Here is a 27,061-nt window from a genome sequence, read left to right on the forward strand (position 1 = left end):
CATAAGGAGAGGAGTATTGACAGCCGCACAGCAGGACTCTACATGAAACGTCCTACCGTATCTATTCTTCATTTGTTATTATTTTTTGCATACGTAACATATAGTATTTATTGATTGTTATTGTTTTGTTACTATATATGCATATTTATCGATTGTTATTATTCTTAGTATATTTTTCAAGTTGTTACATACTTTGCTCGTATTTATATCTGCATGTATTCGGTTGCTGGTATACTTATTATTTGCTTGTTATAGGTTTGATTTGTAAACTTTGGTTTGTCTTTTATTTCTTGCATACGTACAGATAGTATTTATTAATTGTTTTTTGTTTTTGTTACTATATATACATATTTATCGCTGTTATTATTCTTAGTATACTTTTCAAGTTGTTACATACTGCTTGTATTTATACTGCTTGCATGCTAGTATTCTGTTACTAGTATATTTAAGTATTTGCATGTTATAGATTTGATTTGTGAACATTGGTTTTGCCGTTGGAAATGAAATAAATAAATAAATAAATAACCAGCTAACTAGCCTAGTAGCTCAACCAATTACGTTGTTATTGTGTTATTAAAGATGTGTACTGGAAGAAAACGGATCTCATTATTAGTGAAATATTCTAAAATGAGTTCTTTTGAAACATAAATATTTTTATACTTTTATTTAACACTAGCACTCACCCAGGCTTGGCAAGCAATTTCGTAGGTTTGCAACTGTATGAACACTTCTGGTTCGAGTAAATTATATTTCCGACACCAATGTAGAGTTTGCCTTGTTAACACGTTTAAAGAAAATATGTCAAAAAGTTATTAATTATGGTTGATGAAATTTACTTCGTTCTAAGTATTTAACCCGTTTCTTCCCACTGTCGACATTTGTCGACACGCAACTTAATATTTTTTTGTGGGAAATTTTGATTGTCTAGGACTCTTACGATAATATCCCGCTGTTATGTTGGTATCTCTGAACTAGCAGTTGATGCGCCGCGGCAGTGGCTAGTTTGGTGCTTTTGTGTCAACAACTCTACTGATTGACTCTCAGCCTCACTATGTCACTGATAGACAGGTAAGTGTATTACAACCTTGTAAATAATAATATTATTTACCGTACGCTATTTATAGTGATATAAGATATGTGTATGACGTATTACTGTGTTGAACGTGTAAAATATTGTTTTAGGGTATCGATTTTACAATCATAAATATTGATGTCGACAAATGTCGACAGTGGGCACCAGCGGTAGGGGTCGATGTCCATTACAACAAATTGTTTTTTTTAGGTTGACGGTAGCTGACATCGCTAATATATTGGAAAAGAGTGAAAATATTATAGATCCAACATTTTTTATTGAGCCACCAGATAATCCAGCCCTCAGTGACTGTGATTCCGATGACGATGATAGTGGCAACATAAATCATTTTATCTGGCAACCAACTCAGAGCTGGTGGTGAGCTGATAGGAAGAAAATTAACTGAAGATGGGTTAGTTACAATAAGAATTGGTGGAATACCTGAAGAAAAAAGTGACCAAGAAGAAGTGGAACAAGTAGAAGATAAGAAATTTGAGGAACCTGTGGACGAAGATGACAGTGTAGTAAGCGTAGATGTTGTTTTTGAAGAAGAAACCCAAGGAAAAGTTAGTAAAAATACGTTAGAGAGCAGAACTAAAAAAAGAAAACAAATAAAAGATGTTAGAACAAAAAAGAAGGTGAAAGGAAATAAGTCAAAACGTACATGGGAAGAAAAAGACATTGCAGATGTAAGCTCTATAGAGTTTACTCGTGCGAATTTCTTGTCAAATGATTATTCTCCTGTAGAACTGTTTGAAATGTTCTTTGATGACGAGGTCGTAGAGTACATTGTTTTATTGCACTAATCAATATTCCCTAGAAAAAGGAAACATAAACTTTTCTACATCAAAAAATGAAATACGTCTGTTTTTCGCCATTCTTTTTCTATCAGGATACAACACTATGGCTCGTTACAGAATGTACTGGGAAACGGCAGAGGACACACATCATGAAGCAGTTTCACGTGCAATTTCACGTAATCGTTTTCAGGATATCTTGAAAAACATTCACTTCTGTGAAAATGATAAATTAGACAAAGATGACAAGTTTGCCAAAGTTCGCTCTGTTATGTGCATGCTGAACGAGCGATGGCTTCGTTACTTCCCAGGTGACATTTACTTATCCATTGATGAATCCATGGTACCTTATTTTGGAAGGCACGGGTTGAAACAACATATCCATGGGAAGCCTATCCGATTCGGATATAAAGTTTGGATATTAGCTACAAGGTTAGGCTACGCTATTCAAGCGGAACCGTATCAGGGCAAAGCGACTGGAGCAACTATTCCTGAGCTCGGTGTGGGAGGCTCAGTTGTCATTGATCTTATATCTGAACTCCCACAGGACAGAAAATATAGTTTGTTTTTCGACAACTTCTTTACATCTTTAAAACTGCTTGAAGCGTTAAAAAACAGGGGATATCATGGTACAGGGACCATAAGGGTAGACAGAGTTGAGGATGCCCCTCTTCGTAAACCTCAAGGATCTCAAGAAAGAACCAAGAGGTACTTTCCATCAAATAACTGACACAGACACCAACATAACACTTGTAAGATACATGGACAACAGTGTTTTTACTATAGCGTCGACAGCAACAGGCGTTCATCCTGAGGGGAAAGCAAAGCGTTGGTCCTCTAGCAATAAAAAACACATCGTTGTGCCACAGCCAAACTGTGTCAATTGGTACAATATGAATATGGGTGGGGTGGATAGGCTAGATGAAAATGTATCTACCTACCGTATTCATATTCGCAACAAAAAGTGGTATTGGCCAATGGTTGCATACATGCTGAATGTGAGTATGAATAATGCTTGGATTTTATACAGAATGACGCCAAAAGGAGCTGAAGAACAATTAGATCTTCTTGGATTCACCCGCTACATTGTCCGTACGTACATGCGAACATGCACAAGCCATCGATCCTCTGCAGGACGGCCAAGCCAGACAGTATCCAGTAGGGTGTTGCCTGAAATCCGATTCAGTGGAGAAGATCATCATTTAGAAACAGTTCAAAAGCAAATTCGCTGCGCACTGTGTTCCAAAGCAACAAGGAAACGGTGCAAGACTTGTCAAGTTGGATGCCATGTGCTTTGTGCGGAGGCTTTCCATACTTCCTGAGGAAGTAATCTCTTATACAATCCTTTCTGATATGTAATCTATTCATAAATACTGTAATGGAACAATAAAAGCATCATTATTTCATTTTTTAACTTATTTTAAAACCACCCCTTTCATTCCCACTGTCGACAAATGTCTACATTAGCCTCTATTCTCTAACTGCACCCGTTCATGCCCACTGTCGACATATGTCGACATGCTATAATTTATTGTTATTATTAAATTTTACATATTTCATACTAAAACTATAGTAAATAACTGATAATAAAGCAAATAACCAAAGGCCACCAAAAAATCTGACAAAAAAATAATTTGGGCAGAAACGGGTTAATATTCCGTAGTTGATTTTTTTTTGTTTCCCAATCAAGAAAACATAGCACCGATCAGCGAAGCCTACCTCTGTCAACAGAGAACTATAGTAGTTTATAGTAGACAGAGAAGTTTTATAGTAAAAGTGTTAATATTTTAGAATAATTAGAGCTGGAATTGGTCTATTAGTTCAAAAGGGAAGTCTACCGAAATTTCGTCTACCATAGTTCTTGTCGACTACCTTAAAGGGAGTGTTTGGAGTCAAATTCATACCTCCTTGTGTTTGGGACATTTTTCTAAGGTAGATAAGTACTTACCTAATCGCTGATACCTAAATTCCTAACTCTCCATAAAAATACACTCTTTAAATACATTACCCGCTATAAATGTAAATAACTAGAATACAATAAGCAATGTTTTCTACAGAACAGTTGATTTCATTTGACAGGCTTATTCATTTAATATTAACAAACAATTTAGAAACTAAGATGGTAATTTTCGCTACTTTAAAGACCAGTGAGGAGTAGCCCGAAGGGATTTTCGAAATAATGATAGGCCCATATTCGTCCCAGGGACCGTAATATAGTCCATGTAAAATGTAGGTGCAATCGGTTGAGTAGTATACGCGTGATAGCCAAACAAACAAACAAAGGTACTTTCGCATTTATAATATCATTAGCAAGTATTACAGTTTAAAACAAAATATAGTAATATAAGAATTCATATTTTTACGCTGCCTTTACATAAGGCTTATTGAAATATCCATCAAAAGTCTTTTCACTCGGACCCATATTTTATCCTTTGACTTCACTCAGGGCTACCAACACACATACGGTACGGCGTACAATATCTCTTTCATCTCATTCTCCCCAATTTCACAAACTTGTGAGTTAGTTTAGGTTCCGATTTTTCATAGAAACCTTATCAGTTTCCCCTTTTTCTGCATCATAAATGTTCAAACATTCAGTGTGTGATGAGCAATTGAATTTGTGTCAAATATGTCATATCCGATAATAATTAGCTCGGAAATTTTTCAAAAATAACATGCAAAACAATGCTGTATTGTATATAGTACACGAGTATAACGAACTGGGTGTACTTATAATGTCATAGGGAATTTGCGCAGTGAATCCATATTAGTCGGTATTACTGAAAATAATTGTTGTGTGGTTTAGATTTGCACACTAATTTAGCATAACATTTACCTCAAGTGGTGTACAATCATTCTTGAAACAATTTTTAAATTGATTACTCTGCACTTTATAATCAATTTCGATTTAAAATTAGATATAAATAAGATTTATTTTTGAGTTATTTCCGTCTTAAAACACATAGGCGTTCAGAGTTCTGTAATTTGCTCATTACAGCGTAGGGAGGCTAATACCGTACATCCAATCGGTATTAGATAATCGTTGTCTAATCTGATGAACATTGAAATTGGGATAGTATGAAATGCGCAAAATCTAAAATGAATATTGCAGTCGTATAAAACCTTACTTTTATAATGCAGTAATAGAGTTGAAAGGAATTTGTGTTGTAAGAATTTGTGTTTTATTAAATCAACGGTTTTAAATTACATCTAGAGATAATTATATTTATAATTGTTACAAAACCTTTTTCATTTGCATTATTAAAGATAATAGGCACGAAAAACTTTATAAATGCATGACGTAGTAATAAAGAAACATAATTTTTCAACACAAAACATAGAGAAAAAATACAGATACCTCTAGTTCACAATTAATTTACTATTAACCTAGAATTGATCTCCAAAAGTAAACCAATAGGATTTGTATAACTTTTTATACAAAGTTATAACTAATAGTTTTATACCACTTTATAATACATTTAAGTTATAATTGACATATGTGTAACTTTAAGAACACATATTTTTCTGATAAAGTCATCGTGTACATGTATGTAAAATAAACCTGAGAGGATGACAATGACACGTCACTCTACTGCAGTTGACAACAATGGGAGGGTGAGACTGGGCTCAGTGTTTCCTCCACTTTACGACTCTTGATGCTGTCAGTATTGCACTACATTACACCTGAACACAGAACCTACACTTGTGCGTTGTTGGGAATTTCCCTGATAAAGTCATCGTCTACATGTATGTAAAATAAATCTGAGAGGATGACTATGACACGTCACTCTACTGCAGTTGATAACAATGGGAGGGTGAGACTGGACTAAGTGTTTCCTCCACTTTACGACTCTTGATGCTGTCATTATTGCACTACATTACACCTGAACACAGAACCTACACTTGTGCGTTGTTGTGAATTTCCCTGATAAAGTCATCGTGTACATGTTTGTAAAATACACCTGAGAGGATGACTATAACACGACACTCTACTGCAGTTCACAACAATGGGAGGGTGAGACTGGACTAAGTGTTTCCTCCATTTTACGACTCTTGATGCTGTCAGTATTGCACTACATTACACCTGAACACAGAACGTGCACTTGTCAGTTGTTGCGAATTTCCCTGATAAAGTCATCGTGTACATGTTTGTAAAATACACCTGAGAGGATGACTATAACACGACACTCTACTGCAGTTCACAACAATGGGAGGGTGAGACTGGACTAAGTGTTTCCTCCATTTTACGACTCTTGATGCTGTCAGTATTGCACTACATTACACCTGAACACAGAACGTGCACTTGTCAGTTGTTGCGAATTTCCCTGATAAAGTCATCGTGTACATGTTTGTAAAATACACCTGAGAGGATGACTATAACACGACACTCTACTGCAGTTCACAACAATGGGAGGGTGAGACTGGACTAAGTGTTTCCTCCATTTTACGACTCTTGATGCTGTCAGTATTGCACTACATTACACCTGAAACACAGAACGTGCACTTGTCAGTTGTTGCGAATTTCCCTGATAAAGTCATCGTGTACATGTATGTAAAATACACCTGAGAGGATGACTATAACACGACACTCTACTGCAGTTCACAACAATGGGAGGGTGAGACTGGACTAAGTGTTTCCTCCATTTTACGACTCTTGATGCTGTCAGTATTGCACTACATTACACCTGAACACAGAACGTGCACTTGTCAGTTGTTGTGAATTTCCCTGATAAAGTCATCGTGTACATGTATGTAAAATACACCTGAGAGGATGACTATAACACGACACTCTACTGCAGTTCACAACAATGGGAGGGTGAGACTGGACTAAGTGTTTCCTCCATTTTAACGACTCTTGATGCTGTCAGTATTGCACTACATTACACCTGAACACAGAACGTGCACTTGTCAGTTGTTGTGAATTTCCCTGATAAAGTCCATCGTGTACATGTTTGTAAAATACACCTGAGAGGATGACTATAACACGACACTCTACTGCAGTTCACAACAATGGGAGGGTGAGACTGGACTAAGTGTTTCCTCCATTTTACGACTCTTGATGCTGTCAGTATTGCACTACATTACACCTGAACACAGAACGTGCACTTGTCAGTTGTTGCGAATTTCCCTGATAAAGTCATCGTGTACATGTTTGTAAAATACACCTGAGAGGATGACTATAACACGACACTCTACTGCAGTTCACAACAATGGGAGGGTGAGACTGGACTAAGTGTTTCCTCCAAATTTACGACTCTTGATGCTGTCAGTAATGCACTACATTACACCTGAACACAGAACCTACACTTGTGCGTTGTTGGGAATTTCCCTGATAAAGTCATCGTCTACATGTATGTAAAATAAATCTGAGAGGATGACTATGATACGTCACTCTACTGCAGTTGACAACAATGGGAGGGTGAGACTGGGCTCAGTGTTTCCTCCACTTTACGACTCTTGATGCTGTCATTATTGCACTACAATACACCTGAACACAGAACCTACACTTGTGCGTTGTTGGGAATTTCCCTGATAAAGTCATCGTCTACATGTATGTAAAATAAATCTGAGAGGATGACTATGATACGTCACTCTACTGCAGTTGACAATAATGGGAGGGTGAGACTGGACTAAGTGTTTCCTCCATTTTACGACTCTTGATGCTGTCAGTATTGCACTACATTACACCTGAACACAGAACGTGCACTTGTCAGTTGTTGTGAATTTCCCTGATAAAGTCATCGTGTACATGTTTGTAAAATACACCTGAGAGGATGACTATAACACGACACTCTACTGCAGTTCACAACAATGGGAGGGTGAGACTGGACTAAGTGTTTCCTCCATTTTACGACTCTTGATGCTGTCAGTATTGCACTACATTACACCTGAACACAGAACGTGCACTTGTCAGTTGTTGCGAATTTCCCTGATAAAGTCATCGTGTACATGTTTGTAAAATACACCTGAGAGGATGACTATAACACGACACTCTACTGCAGTTCACAACAATGGGAGGGTGAGACTGGACTAAGTGTTTCCTCCAAATTTACGACTCTTGATGCTGTCAGTAATGCACTACATTACACCTGAACACAGAACCTACACTTGTGCGTTGTTGAAAATTTCCCTGATAAAGTCATCGTCTACATGTATGTAAAATAAATCTGAGAGGATGACTATGATACGTCACTCTACTGCAGTTGACAACAATGGGAGGGTGAGACTGGGCTCAGTGTTTCCTCCACTTTACGACTCTTGATGCTGTCATTATTGCACTACAATACACCTGAACACAGAACCTACACTTGTGCGTTGTTGGGAATTTCCCTGATAAAGTCATCGTCTACATGTATGTAAAATAAATCTGAGAGGATGACTATGATACGTCACTCTACTGCAGTTGACAATAATGGGAGGGTGAGACTGGACTAAGTGTTTCCTCCATTTTACGACTCTTGATGCTGTCAGTATTGCACTACATTACACCTGAACACAGAACGTGCACTTGTCAGTTGTTGTGAATTTCCCTGATAAAGTCATCGTGTACATGTATGTAAAATACACCTGAGAGGATGACTATAACACGACACTCTACTGCAGTTCACAACAATGGGAGGGTGAGACTGGACTAAGTGTTTCCTCCATTTTACGACTCTTGATGCTGTCAGTATTGCACTACATTACACCTGAACACAGAACGTGCACTTTGTCAGTTGTTGTGAATTTCCCTGATAAAGTCATCGTGTACATGTATGTAAAATACACCTGAGAGGATGACTATAACACGACACTCTACTGCAGTTCACAACAATGGGAGGGTGAGACTGGACTAAGTGTTTCCTCCATTTTACGACTCTTGATGCTGTCAGTATTGCACTACATTACACCTGAACACAGAACGTGCACTTGTCAGTTGTTGTGAATTTCCCTGATAAAGTCATCGTGTACATGTATGTAAAATACACCTGAGAGGATGACTATAACACGACACTCTACTGCAGTTCACAACAATGGGAGGGTGAGACTGGACTAAGTGTTTCCTCCATTTTACGACTCTTGATGCTGTCAGTATTGCACTACATTACACCTGAACACAGAACGTGCACTTGTCAGTTGTTGTGAATTTCCCTGATAAAGTCATCGTGTACATGTATGTAAAATACACCTGAGAGGATGACTATAACACGACACTCTACTGCAGTTCACAACAATGGGAGGGTGAGACTGGACTAAGTGTTTCCTCCATTTTACGACTCTTGATGCTGTCAGTATTGCACTACATTACACCTGAACACAGAACGTGCACTTGTCAGTTGTTGTGAATTTCCCTGATAAAGTCATCGTGTACATGTATGTAAAATACACCTGAGAGGATGACTATAACACGACACTCTACTGCAGATGACAACAATGGGAGGGTGAGACTGGACTAAGTGTTTCCTCGACTTTACGACTCTTGATGCTGTCATTATTACACTACATTACACCTAAACACAGAACCTACACTTGTGCGTTGTTGGTTGTTGGGGCGGTCTTTTCCAGAGGTAATATAACACCCTGAGTATATTTAGGAACTTTCCAGGATATGACATTGAGGGAATCATCAGTATGTTGTATAAAATATATAAGTTACTAAACCAAATTCTCTGCTTTGAACGCTGCTTTAAAGTGTAACTTTAATTGCACTCCTTTACACGTTATCCCCCTATAATAACTCCAGTAAATGCTTCAATGATACTGACACTGATCATATGCTCTTGGTTATTTTAATCCAATACAGTAAAAATCTTAGTATTTTAAGCAGAATAAAAGGAATTAGTTATGGTGTTTGGTAGAACACAGAGATATCACCAGGTTCTGTATGATTATATAGGCTACAAATCTGCATGAAAAAATTTTCACCCTACAAATACAATTCGAAGGTGACAAAATATTTCATTAGGACATTAACTTAAAAAACTAAATTTATTAACAAACAAACAGAAAAGTGTAGAAAGAAACATGTTGTTTAGCAACCCTTAGAGTTATTTTACTTTAAGTGCAATGTCCCCTGATTTTACACCTACTAGTTTTAGCAAATTAAAAATTAGTATTTAAGTTGTTAAGAAAAACTTTAATTACATTAAAAAACTATACGAGTGTCTAACATAACGATAATAAAATTTTATAAAACCGAGGATATGTATATATAAATTACTTTAATGTCTTATAAACTTTTTTAAAGATCGTGCTTCTATCAGTGGTTTAGACTTTGTCAATAAATTACATATTTACTTAGTTACAAAGAAATATTCCATCCAACTCTACAAATTGGAATACACTGGTTGACAAACTGGAATCGTGCGGCATTCGAGGAGTGTCTCTTTCGTGGTTCAGTTCATTCATAAGCCACAGAACCCAAGTGGTTCAAGTATCAAATCTACTTTCAACACAAATAGAAATTAAGTATGGTATTCCTCAGGGCTCCATCCTCAGTCCAATTCTTTTCCTGGTATAGTCAATTATATGGAGTCATCACTACTGCACGGGAGACTCGTGCAGTATGCTGATGACACTACTCTCTGTTTCATTGGAAAATCAAAGGAAGTGTAGGAATGACAGGCTTTTGTTGACCTGAAAAAAACTGCGTTCAACACTTCCAAAGTCTCAATCTCACAACAAACGACTCAAACTCCCTTCTCTTTGCGAGGTGGATATTCTGGGTTTGGGCCTGACATAATATTCCTTGGAATCAACTAAATTCCTTGGAATACACCTTGATCAAGGTTTGATATGGAATGCTCATATCGACTCAGTTTTCACCATATTAACCCTTCCAACGCTGCTAACGTTCTAAAGACGCGGAACTGCACGATGCTTTAAACGCGGATAACGTCTAACAAACGCAAAAGGCTTTAATTTTGAAATGGCGAAGAATTAGTTGTTAAAACTTCCGTAAGAGAGCAGGTCAATGTTCCTTTCGACTTGTCGGGGACTAGACAATAAACGCTTTGTCATCGTTTGTGGACGTTGTAACGGTATCTACTAGAGTTGAAAACAATCGCCGCCATTTTTTTGTATGGCCTGTGACGCGGCATACGCCTACAGACGCGTTCGTTTCATTCATGCTGTTTAACTACGTGTGTGATGGTTCGCTATGTTGGTTATATTGTTAAACAAAGTGTTTTGAATCAGTCCGTTGTTATTCTAATAGTGTTTTAGTTTGTTTTTTACTAACATTTAGTGTAATTTTTTGTTATATCTTTTACCATTTTACTACGAAAAAACGTTGGTGTTTGAGCGCATTTTTGGTATATTATGTGTAATATTTGTTCAATTATTTGTTTTGTATTTTATACTAGTTTTTTACCATACAAGTCCAGTTTATTTATTCTAAATAAATAAGGTTTATAAGTACAATATTTGTTTCATTTCCCTTGTAGGCTATCGTATAAATAAGTTTGTGTGAATTTCATGTTATTACATTTCAAAAGCTTATACTGAATTATTTAATTTTATTTACTAATTTATACTAGATAAAATTTCAGGTTGACTATTATATTTCCAATCATTATAAATGTCAATGTCTATCAAAATGTTATTGTAATCTGTTCAAATAGTGTGTCCTTATTACACTATCCTTTATAGTTCAATACAGGTACAGTTATTCAAAATTTCAATATGTTTTCGTGCGTATAAACTTTCTTCATTTTATTCGTTTCTCCGACAAAAATATGTAATATTAAGATGGCTTTACATGTGAAATTTTTTCTTCAGTCGTGTTAACAGGTAATACCAAGGATTTTTATATATATGAAACACTTCAAAAATCAGCATTGTTAAATGAAAATTAAAAAAAAAATACTTTTTTATGTCTTAGCGTTATTTAAAACAGGTCAATGGAAACAAAAATTGAGCATTGGGGAAATTTTAAAAAAAATACTTTTTTATGTCTTTGCGTTTATCAGTATTTAAATTGGCGCCTTAAGGGTTAAACCTTAGGCATTTATGTTATGAGGTCTTTAGCCAAATACTGCCCGAGTGAGGTACTGATGACGGCATATGATGGTCTGATTTACCCACATCCTTCCTACTGATTGGTGTGTTGGGGCTCTTTAACAAACAATTTTTAAAAGCCTTCAAACTTCAAAGCGATTCGAATCATTGCTATCATGAATTTCATACAGTCGTACCGACCAGCCTTCAAAAACTTGCAACTGTTGACTCTGCCCTATCTGTACATTCTGGAAACAATTCTGTATGTCAAAATGTAACCTTATGAAGGGCTGTTACATGCACGGATATAAGAGAAGAGGCCGAGACAACTACCGTTCTGAAGGTCACAGAACGGTAGTTTTATGAACATTTACCTGCGCAAGCAGGTGCCCATTTTATCAACAGATTGCCAGTTCTCATTAAAACTGCACAGACGCCTAAGGCGGTAAAAACCCGGGTTAAACGCTTTTTATCGTCAATGGTATTTCATAATGTCGGCGAGTTTTTAGCATGTAACTGGGAGACGACCCATTTTGAAGAGACCCTGGCGTTGAAGATGGTGTAAGTTGGCGAGTGACTGGAGTGAATAAGTGCAAAATTTGATTTGTGATTGTACCACTGTGGTATGAATACAAAACTTTATATTAAATATCAGACTTTTACAATATAATGTATATTGTATACAGTAATAAAAGATTTTAATTTGTATTTTAAAATTGGGTAATAACACAAATTAACGCTCGTAAGTTTTCCGTGGTGTGACAGGCGGTACTACAGCGCACCCAGTCTGCCGTGAAACTAACTTGTCGTCTCTCTTACTCGCTCCAATGAAGGGGTAAAAATTATGAGGATTATGCGTCTTTTTGGGTTGGCTCATTAGAATCACAATTACAGTCCACTTTCCAAGCGCAGAGCTGTTGACGGTAAGATAGTCCCGATACTAACTCGCCATGATACTTCTTAAGTACCTAACAGAGAGGGCGATTGTTTTTCTTGATAGCCTGCGAGTGCACAAAGTCGCCACGACCAGCGTAACCCTGTATTCGGAACGGTTCTCCTGGGTAAATGCTGCAAAGATATTCCTCTCATCATTTGAATATTACATCCCTAGCGTACTTTGAAAGTACTTGCAAGTAAAAGTAAGGCTCACCTTATGATTCCAGAACTTGTAAACTTGTTCTGCAAAGCGAATGTCTACACCTGAAAATAAACAATTAAAATAAATATATGTATTTTAATCAATAACAAACAAGTACGATTGTATTCTGTTAAACATTGTTTTAATTAACAGCCATGTATTTCTCTCTAAACCAATTATTGCTTCTGTTATTGCAAGTGAGTTACCTATTGATAACAAACTATACTTCAGAAGTTACTTCATTTTGATTTGCTAACTAGTATTTGCTAAATCGATAGGTCGCTAATTAATTCTGTTTCAACATGAACTTCCTCCAATTCTGGGAGAGGTTTGACTTCATAGTACTCCACAATTTACGGAGCGTAACCATTGAACCAGTATTTACTCTCGGAACTAAAACGTTTTCATACCCGAGTCTGAAGAGCTAATCACAAACTAATTCATGAAGCTACGATAATGGGAGTTGCATTAAAATTTATGCTGTTTATTCTTGCTTTTTTTTGTTAACAAAAAAAATTTACGTCAATCACTTCTAGTTATAAAGTCAAGAAAAACGAAAATAAATAAATATATATGACACATAACGTAGCTATGGTAAGAAGGGTTAATTCGATTTGAATATTCAATTTAGGTACAGTTCCCCTTCCTTTTATCGCAGTGCCTAGTATATGATGCTATCTCAGACCTGGACGTCCTGGATTCTGGAGTCATGTTCTCGTCTGAAGAGATCGAAAGAAAGTCGGCGACGAAGAACCTTAATACTTAATAAGTTACGTGTGTAAAACTCGGTTTGCTCCACCGTGCTTAGAGATTGTGCCAGAATCTTCATAGTGCACTCAATTGTGCACCTGATGAGACAATGAGACTGCCACTTCACCAACTTATATGTGACTCAGACTTTCTTTGGATCTCTTCAGACGAACATGATTTCCAGACTCCACGATCAGGACTATTAACTGAAGCTACATTTAACATTTAAAATGGATTTTATTGTTTATAAATCATTTTCTTTATATTTCCAAACTTAGAAATAAAGCAAGCTAAATCGTAATGTAACTGTTATTATTGTAAGCTTCATTGGTCGGTTTGTAGTTAATTTTCAACCTCGAATATCTACACTTTTTGACTCGAGAGTAAATAGTAACTCTGTACAGTCAACCAGGACCAATAAAAACAGTATATCCCCCTAAGTGATGATAACTAAAAAAACTGAGATCGTTCGATCTTTGAAAAATCTTCGTGCGTATTTCATAGAATTTAATACATAGTTCATAGATGTAATAGATTGTCAATATATTTTATTTATACAATTTCGAGAGATAGAAAATCAATAGAAGGTACGGGTTGATGACAAATTGCTACAATCCTGTTACAGCGGTCTTACTCAAGTCCCAGGCCACTAATACAGGTTAGGCCTACGGTTATGTACATGTCAGCATCGTCCTAAAAAACCAAAAACCTTAAAAAATTTCCCCCCCCCCCCCACCCCCCCCCCCCCCCACCCCCCCCCCCCCCCACCCCCCCCCCCCCCCACCCCCCCCCCCCCCCACCCCCCCCCCCCCCCACCCCCCCAAGTTATGAGTATGTCTAGAGTTTTCTATATAGTAATCTCTCTTTATCTTATACCCAGCAGATTAAACTTTCCTTCCAGACAAGAAATCTAATTAATATTATTTTCTGTTATAAAAGGGTTTTCTTATGGCCCCCCTTTCTGAATAACTAAATCGGTCGCTATTTTAATATTATTTAATCTCAGTTTTTCAGATGATTTTTACAAGGTGGTGCCTTTCACTTTATTAGTTACACATGAGATAAATCGTTACTAATAAGGACGTGCTGTGATGACGTCCGGGGTTTTTTCTGTTAGTTCTAAAGGTTCAACGCTAGGCTGCACCACGTTACTTTCATTGTTACATTTAAAATATTTACTATCAGACCCTCTTATTCCACAGTGGGCTGTTCCAGCGCCTTAATGTATAGACTTGGAGTAGTTATATATTGTGTAATACAACCTAGGGGTAAGGTGTAGTTCTATAACCGAGAGATAACAAAATTTATCTTCGGGAAGATCGATAAACATATAAGAATGTCACATGCACTCTCCTCTCGTGTTAAAAAAAGGGACAACAATGATTGTTAAAATAAAATTTAACTAATAATATTATCAATGTCCTTTATCTGGATATTAGGTCATACTGCGATAGCAATAACTCATTCCGTCGAAGGGACAAAATTCTTCAGTTTATTATTGCGTTATACACTTTTGTTGAGAAATCATGTGTAATCCATGGCTTGAACAAACGTTAGAGAGCAGTAGGCCGGGGATGTTTATACTCTCGCAAACAATATATTACTTCCCTCTAAATCACAGCATGCTGTAATATATCACCCAGTGTGCGGGTTTCATAGCCAGATGTTTTTATACAAAACAAATGTTCTTATGCAATTGTTTGAAAAATATAACTGAATCTTAACATAGAAGCACTTCACAAATGTAAATTAACAAGACTTTATTGCTAACTCTCTTCACAACGTAACTCAATATGCTCTCCTCCTTATTTAACTTGAAAACGATAATTGCAGTAAACCGTAACATATGGAACAGAAAAAACATTTATATATATATATATATATATATATATATATATATATATATATATATATATATATATATATATATATATATTCCCAGAAATATAGCGTGGTATCCTCATTGAGATTACATAGAGGGAAAAATGTGATTAGGTCCTCAATCCGGGGCTTATAATTATAATCAAAAAGACTCAGAGGAATCTTTGATAATCCAGCGCATTAACAGCATACCGATATTATCACAAAGATAAGACCTAGACCTCAAGTGAAAGCCGAGCCACCCAAACACCTGGTTGAGTGGCTAAATTTGTTGTATTTAATTTTATGTGAGATTTAGCCACCAAGATAGTAAAAAACACATGACAAATTGGTTTTAATTATTTATTTTTATAATAAACTTAACCTTATTTTGTACCTGAAGATGAAATCACTGATTTCGAAATGTACATCGTACGAAAAATAAAAGTTTAAAAAGTGTTAAAGGTTTATTCATATTATGTTATTTATATTAATATTTTTATTATTATTACTTTATTATTTTAGTTTATATTCGTTATTTTATTTTTTTCTCTATAGGAAATCTTTTTAAACAAAATAATACTTTGTTCTCTGTTACAGTTATGTTTGTGGCAAACGAATCTTTTCTTATCTGCAATTTATTGTGTTTTTATTACACATTTATGCTGTTCACGTCTAGTGACAATACATGAGGTACACTACATTTTACTATATTTGTAATAGTGTATAAAAGGGTAAACTAAATATTGGGTATTCTTAATTCGATTTATTATTGCATGCAATCTTGCTTGCGTGGATTAACACGTTCACCCCGAAATGCGCCACCGGTGGCGCACGCTCAAAAATTCCAACATCAATAATTCTCGATGTTTTAATAACATAGACTACTCTAAACCCCGACGTTAGTATTATTCATGAGGAACGGTTTTATTCGCATATTATTATTCTATAATGTTATATAATACGTATGAATCAATATTTATCATATTTAATTCACATTAAAGTATGTGCCACCGGTGGCGCACGTCGTCCCCTGGTGAAGAAAGGTACTTTCTCAGACGACGTGCTACACCGGTGGCGCACTCTATTAGTGACAAAAAATATTGCGCGTAGAGCTTCTATTGGCAGCCTTAAGAGTGCGACACTTGCCGGAGCTACTTATAGCGCTCTATTAGCAACAATACGAATCAGACCTTCTTTATAAGCCGCCATTACCTGTCTTCTTGTCGTAGAGATTGTTCTGTGTTGCTGTAAGTTCAGTGAGTTCATTTTTATTTTAGAAAATGGATGAATCAGACATCGATGACGCCCTTGATGATGACTTTAGTGATCGTTCTTTGACCGATTTTTCAGTTAGTGGCAGTGAATATATGCCATCAGATGAGGAAAGTGATGTAACAAGTGCAGAGGAGTTGAATGAAGAAGATGGCGTTGTTAGTGATTTAGATGAATTGGAATTGATGGAAGTAGATGAGGAATATCAAAGGGTTAGAGAGGAGAGTGGAGACGAAGAAGGCAATAATATTGAAAATGTAAGTGACCCTGTACAAGATGTAGTTTGTAAGGTTCATTGTGAATATGTAGAAAATAAGTTAGAGTGGACAGAACCAAAATTGACATGCAGATCATATCCTTTCACAGGAAATGCAGGCTTAAAAACTGTTGGCCAATTTAATTTAAATGATCCATTTGAAATTTATAAACAGTTCCTAGATGATACATTATTGAATTTGATTGTTTTGGAAACTAACAGGTATGCACATCAGTACCTTGCTTCAAAGCCTGTAAAAAAGCGTTCAGCAATGGCTAGATGGGTTGATTGTACAACTGAAGAGATACACAAATTTTTTGGTTGTACTGATGATCATGGGCATATGCCCATTGCCTCAAAGACAAATGTACTGGTCAAACAATCCCATGTACCAAAATAGTGTCATCAAGAAAACTATGAGCAGAGACAGATTTGACTGTCTCCTAAAATGCCTACATTTCCAAAATAATGAGGAACCAGCAACTGAAGAGCCTCGGTTGTGGAAAATAAAGAAACTGCTCAATCATTTAAATGCAAAATTTGAAAGTCTGGTAACACCTGAAGAGTCACTAGTTATTGACGAGTCTATGGTTCCATGGAGAGGGCGTTTGATTTTTAAACAATATTTGCCAAAAAAGGCTCATAAATATGGAGTCAAAATTTACAAGATTTGTACCACTGATGGGTATACTTTAAAAGCAAAAATTTACGCTGGTAAGTCAGACGTAACTGCAAGAGAGGCACATGCAGATAAAATTGTCATGCATTTGATGGAATCATTTCTAAATGAGGGTAGAACACTGTTTGCAGATAACTTTTACAACTCCACAAGGTTGGCCAACACTCTGCTTGAGAAGAAAACTTATGTTTGTGGCACCCTTCGAAGTGACCGAAAAGGCAATCCAAAAGAAGTCACTAGCAAAAAATTAGCCAAAGGTGAAGTAATTTGTCAAGAAAGCAGTACAGGAGTAAAAGTACTTAAATGGCATGACAAAAGGCCTGTACTGATGATAACCACTCGCCCTGAAGACGTTTCTACTCTTGTGGCAAGCAAAAAAACAACAAAGAAAGGCGAGGTTGTCATGAAACCATCATGTGTCATGGCGTACAATGCAGCAAAAAAAGGAGTGGACTTTTCAGATCAGATGTCCTCTTATTACACTCCTATCAGAAAGACTCTCATTTGGTACAAAAAAGTTGCACTGGATCTTCTCCTAGGTACTTGTGTAGTGAATGCACTAGTACTACATAACAAGTACTCATTAAACCAAAAAAATTGTTGTATGCTCACTTTCAGAGAAAAAATACTTCGAAATCTCCTTGAAGGAGAAAATGTTGGAGCCCTTGTTCAAACACCCCAAGATGGCAGGCAAGGTACCAAGAAACTAAAACATGTGCTCTCAAAGCGTGAAGGGACTGCAAGAGAAACCAGGTAAAATATTTCATTTTAATTTTATATAAAATTACAATATATCTACACTACGTCTTATAACAACAATAACACTACATACTAGTTTAGATCCAAACTAATGGATCTTAGTTTTCGTCAATTTACCTGCATGTTCATCAATTTAGTTCAATAAATTAGTGATCTGCATTTTTGCTATGAATTTGTAAAGTTTATTTCAACATGGTTTCCCATATATTTGATAAAAATATAATTAAATACGTTTTATGAAAGTACAAACATCCAATTAGATTTATTCCTTACAGAAAACGGTGTTGTGTCAGCTGCTACAGCAAAATGAAGGAAGAAAGGGGGGCCAAAGCAGCAAGAACGTACGCAAAACGTGTTTCAACTTACTGCAAAGGGTGCGATGAGACTCCTACAATGTGCTTAGAGTGTTTTAACTCCAAGCACTAAACTGAACACCATTTGTAATAGGAAAGCTAATGTTTAATTAAAATATCTTGAGTTTCAAATTTATTGCTTTGTATTTTTTTCCACTAAAAAAGGTCTTTATCAAAACCCGACGTGCGCCACCGGTGGAGCACATTGTAAAAGGTTCCATATGTATCGACAAAGTCATCTAAAACAAGTTGTAAAACTACGGCTTGGTTTAAAACCAAACTAAAATGCCGTATAAGAGTGTGCCACGGGTGGCGCACGTCGGGGTTTTGGGGGATCGGCATGTGCCACCGGTGGCGCACGTCGGGGTTTTGAGTGGGGAAAATATTGATTCATTTATCCCGTCGGGCTGAAGGTGTTAAGACTGTTACTAACAACGAGAATATCGCGTGCAGAGTCCGGAAAGACATCCGGTCAGACCGGAAACAGCTACTGAAGAAGCACAGCTCCGGACGCTCAGTAATCGTAAAAATCTGACACACGTGATCTGTTTATTTAGTGTACTTTTTAACGTGGTGGATGGCAATAGTAACTTTCTGGAGTAGTAGCTCAATACAATTAGTGTATCTTCCTCAATTTGTGTTGATTCCTATATTTTTATTAATTAACAAATTAAAATTATTATTATGTAATAATTTAGAGATCAAAGCTTTAAATCGCGCATTCACATTTGATCGTATAAAATCACGAAATCAGCCACAGAAAACTATATCATAATTTAATAAACAAAAGACAATAAAATATTCTATTTACTCAGATTTTGCACGTTGTTTACATATAGAGGTGGCTTTTTGTGTTTAGTAAATTTACTAAGTCAACAAGAATCCTGAATGATAACATAGGATGTGTTTATAGTGTATACATAGTTTTCTTGGTTAAATTTTGTAACTCTAAATAAACAGTAAAAATTTAAATATGGAGAACAAATTATTTAAGTTATTCAACATTGTTTTTTTGTATTCTGTAATGTACAATGTCATCTAAGACTGTTTATAAGGCACACACGTTTTGTCTCACTACATTAAAAAGTTATGGTTATAAGAATCTTAACAGAGCTTAATCTATGCCAAAAGCTACATGGTTAAATGTAAATTTCTATGCTAATCCCTAATAGAACATGTAAATCTTTTCATAAAAGACAAGCAAGATCTTTTGTTCAAATTAGATTTCCAAATCATTGGAGCCTTCATCTCCTAGTTAGATACCAGGCACTTCTAGAATACCAGGAAACGCAAATTTCACTGTCATTTTAGGTTCTTCAACTCATAAGACATGAACTATCGAGAGAAATTAATCAACTGTATGTAGACTGATAAAAATCTTACAGAGTATCTCGTAGATTAAATCACTGATTTCAAAGGGCCTCGCACAAAATAAAAAATTTACATGGCAAATTTTGTGATCATCCTGTAAATGAATACACCTTTAAGCATAAATCTTTGAAATAGAAAGCTTTTCTGAGATATGCACAGATAGGTGAAACGTCATTATTACTAATTTACAACATTAAGGATAAAACTAAATCATTACAATTGATAACGGAAACTAAGTTTTAAAGGTAACAATCCTTAGTTTTTTACACGTGCTTTAAATGATTACAATGCAAAGAAATGTGGGAGTTTCGGTGTTTCTAAATATAAGGATGACAGCTAATTCAGCTTTAGGAGTAACCATTGAGGAAACGTCAGTAGAATTTCCATTTACCATATATATTATCCTTAAATATATTGTTTTAACACTCTTTGATTTTTTTATTTAATAAAATGCATTACTTATTAATAACATTTATTCCAGGAATCAATACCCCAGCAATGGAGAGTCCATTAGTATCAGACTTGAACGTAGCTGAAATATCTATAACCAAGATCATTGTAAAATTCAAAGCAAAAAACACCCAATAAGTTAAATAATATTGCCATCGTTATATAGAGGAAATAATCAGTTATTATTTGAAAACTACAAACGAATTCAATTACCTAGTATCAGGGAATCATTTCCACAACTTTGAGAAAGTCGTTTTGGTGTAGTGGCTTTTGAAATCATTTGCAAAGCTTTCCGTTTGTTCTCAAGCATAAAAAATTATATAGAAACATGAACAAGGATATCTATAACCATGCAATGATAGGAGAAGTTAAGAATAAGGATGTACTTACCCGTATAAACTCCTCTAAATTAAGACTAAAGATGGTTGAATTTGATTTTACATAAAGATAAATTAACCTTTTTTTATTTCTGTAGTTAATGTTAAATAATATAAGTAGAGTTAACGATGCTTTTCAATGATTTCTTATTAGAGTTCTTAAATGTGCCTTTTATACCAACAAGTCGTCATTTATTTTGTTAACAAATACTTCTTGTAAAAGCTTTTGACGTAAACATGTCTGAATATGAAAACTGCTACTTACAATACATCAAAGTCTGACACAGATTTCTGGAGGAAATGGGATTGCTAAAAGTCTGAGATTGGTATGCCAATTGCAACCGATGGTCTGGATTGGATTAATGTGAGTTGTATAGAAATCGCTCGTATATTTTTTCTTCGAATACTCTCTTTGATATCGGGCAAGCTTTCTTAGCGTTTTCGTAATGTACAATACGTATATTAGTTACGTATTTAACCATATCGATGCCTGCGATTATTATCAATTCAATTCCATATTCAAACGAATATTGTCAGAAATACATCGTACAAGTTCCAATAAAGTAAATAATGTAGTATTATAAACAACTTTGTAATTTGTATTTAAAATGGCTTTGAAATTTGTAATAAGACACGATATACCGAATTCTTACAAAAATTAAAACAAAACAAAAACACACATTTTAAGAAATTAAACGAAATTATACATTTACTGGTCACTATAAAGGACACCTTGGTGTAGTAATTAACGTCTTTAATCTTCATGGTCACTATATTATACAAGCAAATGTTAGTTAATAATAATGATACAAAATGATTATCAGATACAAAAGTTTTGTTAACAGAGCAAAATTATAGAGTAATTAAACTAATCTACATATAATCGAGAAAAAACCTTTCTGTTGACTTGATGATTTATTTAATTAATGTTTAGAGTAAGGGTGTACAATAAAGTCAAATCCCTAACTTTGTATGACAAATAAAAATAGTTTACAATATTTTATACAGTACAGTAGATTGTATAAACCTATTGAAATTTTATTTTAAATAAAATCCAAAAGAGTATGCTATTTTTCCCTTAACAAGCTTTTCAAACTTAAGTAATCCTTGCTTGGAACCTTCCCAAATTATTTCCATATTTATGAGTAAGACCACTTGGAACGAATTTTGTTTTCGGTGTCTTTGTTGAGTTTGTACACAATATCTGCTGGTCTGAGAAGTCTACTTCCGGTTTTGTCTCACTAATTATATAAAGATGCCAACTTTGGTGTTGTACGCCAAACCATTTTTGAGATTATGTACGAATAAACCAACGTCAACACGCAGGCATGCAAGAACTTTCCGGATAGGCCCGAGTTACAATTTTTTTTGTCAATAAAATGATTGTGAAGTTAACAGGATATCTCCAGATATTGGCCATCTTTCAGAGATACAAGAAATCAGTAATACATCGCTTCTAGATTTGCAATTTTATATATTCCTCAGGAACATGTAATATACATCAGGAACCTCAATTATTTAAAAGAAGTACAATCGAGACTTCATACATCAAATTAGCGGAATGAACAAACTGTAAAATTTCAACCGAAATAAGGCCACTGTTCTTGATAATTCTGAAAATGTATCAAACCTAGCCTAAATTATCGAGCCGATTGGGATTTTCAATACTAGTGCTGTGTCACCTTATGGTTTTTAGTGGTGCATCTAGGTTAACCTAAATAAAAATTCCCATTCTGATTTGCAACCAACTTGTTTCTTAAATTTTTTAAAATCACCTTTTACTATTGCTCTGTGGTCAGTTGTCAGTGGTTGGTATGTCAGTGTATAGTTTGTCCGCTATCTCAAATGCCTTAAAGTGTTACACCTGAACGCTCACACACCGTCACACGCGCAGCCCATGACATGCAGGTAGATGTCATTCCCGTGATGATGACTCACTTAATAGGTCTTAGTTTATTTTCTGCCATTTTTATGTGGAGTTAATATTCTTGTAATTCTTGAAATCTGCATTTATTCCATAGAAAAGAGTCGAAACACGAAGTAACTATAACATTCTTGACGTATCATAGAGTAAAAAGACCAATGATCAACCCAATTTTGGAATATAAATTACTTAGACTTTGTTTTAATAAGCACTTGTTACCAAATACAAATACATAGTATATTTAAAATTACAAATAAATATGAACGTAAGAAAAAAATATTTGCAGTTTTGCTGACTAATGCACACTATTATGCGTCTCAACAAAGAAAGTGACTTTAAGAATGCTAAATAGCGAGGGTGACGATGTGTGCGCGTTTGGGCAAACAAACAAACAGGAATGTAATTTGTCCTCGAAAAAGAAGCTTTACTGGCCCTCGGCCAAAGCTTTTTGCATATTAAAGTGATTATTAGCAAAAAATAAAACTATAGAATACAGATTTCAACAGGAATTAAGTAAATCGACATTTAATGTAATTTGTAGTTTTTAATGGAAATGTGTGTTTTTATTGTAATGTAATGTGAGGAATAAATCGTACAACACTCTAATTTTTTTTAGTTTATGTGAACATGTGGAACCAAATACTCTCATTTTGTAACAGGGAACTAAACTATATAACTTAAGTTTTTCAATCGAGCCCAGACAGATAGAATGCTCCCAGTTGACAGTATATACTCGGTCCCAATGTAAAACTGCCTGCTTAACTCTAGTAAACTAACCATACTTATATTAACCTTATATAAAGATAGTGCTTTGAATTTAGTTTTATATAAATTACTGTCATAGATCGATTTTAAAAATCTAAATTTAGGTTTTGAAGCTGAAGTAACATTTAATTTTACAGAAAACTAAAACATTGCAGTTAAAATGTATTGTAATAAAAAGTTACTAAAAGCATATAAGGTTTAACATTGTTTATGTGGGAATCATATTAAGGTGGCCAATGCAGTCGGCTCTGAAATCCTAAATTACAAAATGATTAGTTACACAATTTTTTGTACAATGTATATATACATAATGTACAATAATATAAAAAAAACAATATCATTTTAGGGGTGTAATGAAATCTAAGTTCTAAGATAAATACTAGTGAGCTTCAGGTAGACTATGTAACCTACTCTAGTGTATTCAGGAATATTAAACAAAACTGCACAAAAAGTTGAGTAGCTGGAGGCAATATAAATGCTAATGACAGCCAAATATCTTTACTCTCTGTTTGACAAGTTCTTGGCTCACAAACTTAAGCATCTTCAGGGGATGGTGGATTAATGAAAATTGTAAGCGTGTGATGCAAGGTACAGATTTGAATCACAAAATATTTATATAAATTGATGGTATGCTGTGACTAGCAGAAAATGCTATAGCACCGATCACTATAACAATCCTCTTAGTGTTTTTTATTCCTTTATAAGTCAACAGTTCTGATCAGAGAAACACAGTTTTGACTAGAGTTTTACACCTTTGAACTTCACCGTAGCCTAGGGGCAACTCTGCGTGTTACTAACCAAGCGGATTGAATTCCTAGGAAGGTCGTTGAAATGTGCCAATAGGTAAGAAACTTGTACGTCAAAACCGTTTAGAAGTGACAGAAATGAAAACTTTTTAGAAAGAAGCCCAATTACAAAAAAAACAATATAAATTCTTACTTATTTTAGATATTCTTAGGGTACTATATGTTGTAATGTGTTTAGAAAACATTATAGACAGAGTGGCTTTCGTTATTATAGACAATACTGTTGCATATCCTTTCATACAAAATTCAACTTTACTCTTTTGAACTTACACTTTATATATCATTAAAATAAAACATATTGTTCATAAATACTAAACAATATTTTATCATATTTAAATATTATAGAAAGAAGTGCAATATTGTATTAAATTCATTCTTTTTACTGCAATTAATTATAACACAATTTGTTTATACGTTAAATGTTATAATATGACATGGTACCTTAAATAAGCTACTATTCCTGCAAGATAACTAAAACTACAGCATCACTAGTTGTTTATTACATAAAATCCAATTATTGCAGTTTAATATAATTTTGCCTCTTATTTTATTGCTTAAGAATGCTTAAGAGATTCTTATCTCCCTTTGTTTCTTACACAAGATAATTTTTTAAACGATGCCATATGACGTAATAGATATTATTTAAGGTGAAAAAAAGGTACAGTAACATGATTCCAGCCATCGGAGAAGAATGATTCCGTGTAAGGAATGTGATGTGGAACCAGAAGAAACAACCCACGACATATTAGGTTTGGTCTGGCCAATAGCGTTATTAAAGGAGATCCTTTCTTCCACACAAAAAAACAGCTTTTCTCCTTTATCTTCAGTAGGAAATACTAAGTGATATTGAGGTTTTAATTCCAGTTTGAAACAACCAATTAGGAGACTTGAAACTGACGATTAATTGTTGGACGCTTAAATTGTTTACAAAAAAATCATGAAGCGAAAACAATCATGAAGTCATGAATCATGAGTTGTGTTAAACTGTTGTATAACTAATAATAGTTACTCTATGTTACTCTTATTAGAGTATAAACTCTAATAAGAGTAACATTATGTTGCAAATACCTTATATACAACTCAATTTCTGTTGTATTGTTAATGTAGTATAATTTTAGACAGTATAAAAGCATGTAAACAGAGTTGAGATTTTAATATCCTGTAAAAGCTCTAAAGTCACAATTTAAAAGCTAAAAGCTTTCATGAACAAGGTAGTCACTTGAAAGTAGACACTTAACACGTTTTATCACGTCTTTACTCATTTCTATGCGCAGTAAAACATTTATGAATTTTGAAAGATTCACATTTTATAAAAAAAATTTACTAGGTGTAATAACTTCACGTATTTAGTCAACACAGTAAAGCAGACATAAAAGACTAAGTTACTACCTAACTGTTCCTGCAAATTTAAAGACAGTTATTAAACCCATTTTAGTTGACTTTCAACAAATGTAGCTTTATAAGACCTGTGGATGTTCCGTTTGTTTTGATTTGGAAAACGAACTATGGCATGAAAGACCAAAACCGGAGTAAATTACAATGTCCATAAATGCACTTTTTTACAGATATTATTGATCGTGGCAACAAGGCAACGTCAATATTGGTGTCGTAACATCGTTATAGAATTACGTGCGAAGCTGCGGATGACTGCTAGTATTGAATATAAACACAAGACAGATGATTTTAAAGCTTAAACAAGTGAGTCAGCCGACTTCAGTGGCTTCATAACAAATTTGACTAGAAATCAAAACACGAAATGTACTGTACAAAATAACTCCATTCAGACTGTGGAGTTAGCCTAATTTGTTTCAAGTCAGTTAAGGAATCACCCATAGAAACAATTAATCGTAAACCAATTTTGGAGGAGAGTTGATCAAGAGGTTATTAAGAGTTAAGTATATTATATTAAATATTTTCTCGAATCATAAATTTCATACCTTGACACGTCATTTAAACCAACCATAAGAACGTGAATAAATGTTATATCAGCGTCAGCCAAACATATTTAGGTCGTGAAAGATACCCAGAATTTGTATCTAGTTGTCTAACAATAATTTAATTATTAACTATATTTTCGAATGAAGACCTGTTTTATACCTCAAAGAAAATTTTAATAACTAAGGTTTTTGACCGATTACTGAATCACTAGTTATGAAATATAGACATAAAACAAGTTTATAAAATATACATGAAGCGTATAAGAAAGCAGACAAAATTAAAACTAAAAAAAAAAAATGGCTAGGGCTGAAATATAACCGAAGTAAGCGCTTTTATATAAAAATTGTTTGGATTCATAAAACTATATCTTCAGTTCTAAAAGCTTTACTACTTCCATCAAGAATACAATATGCATTGTGCCAAACTGTTGGATTTAAAGGAGCCATTCCAGAAAAATATAATGTGAGTAAAATCTATTGTTTTATATATTTAACTCTTTTCATACTCATTTCA

Source organism: Homalodisca vitripennis, chromosome 8 (assembly GCF_021130785.1).
Source record: "Homalodisca vitripennis isolate AUS2020 chromosome 8, UT_GWSS_2.1, whole genome shotgun sequence".
NCBI classification, from domain to species: Eukaryota; Metazoa; Arthropoda; class Insecta; order Hemiptera; family Cicadellidae; genus Homalodisca; species Homalodisca vitripennis.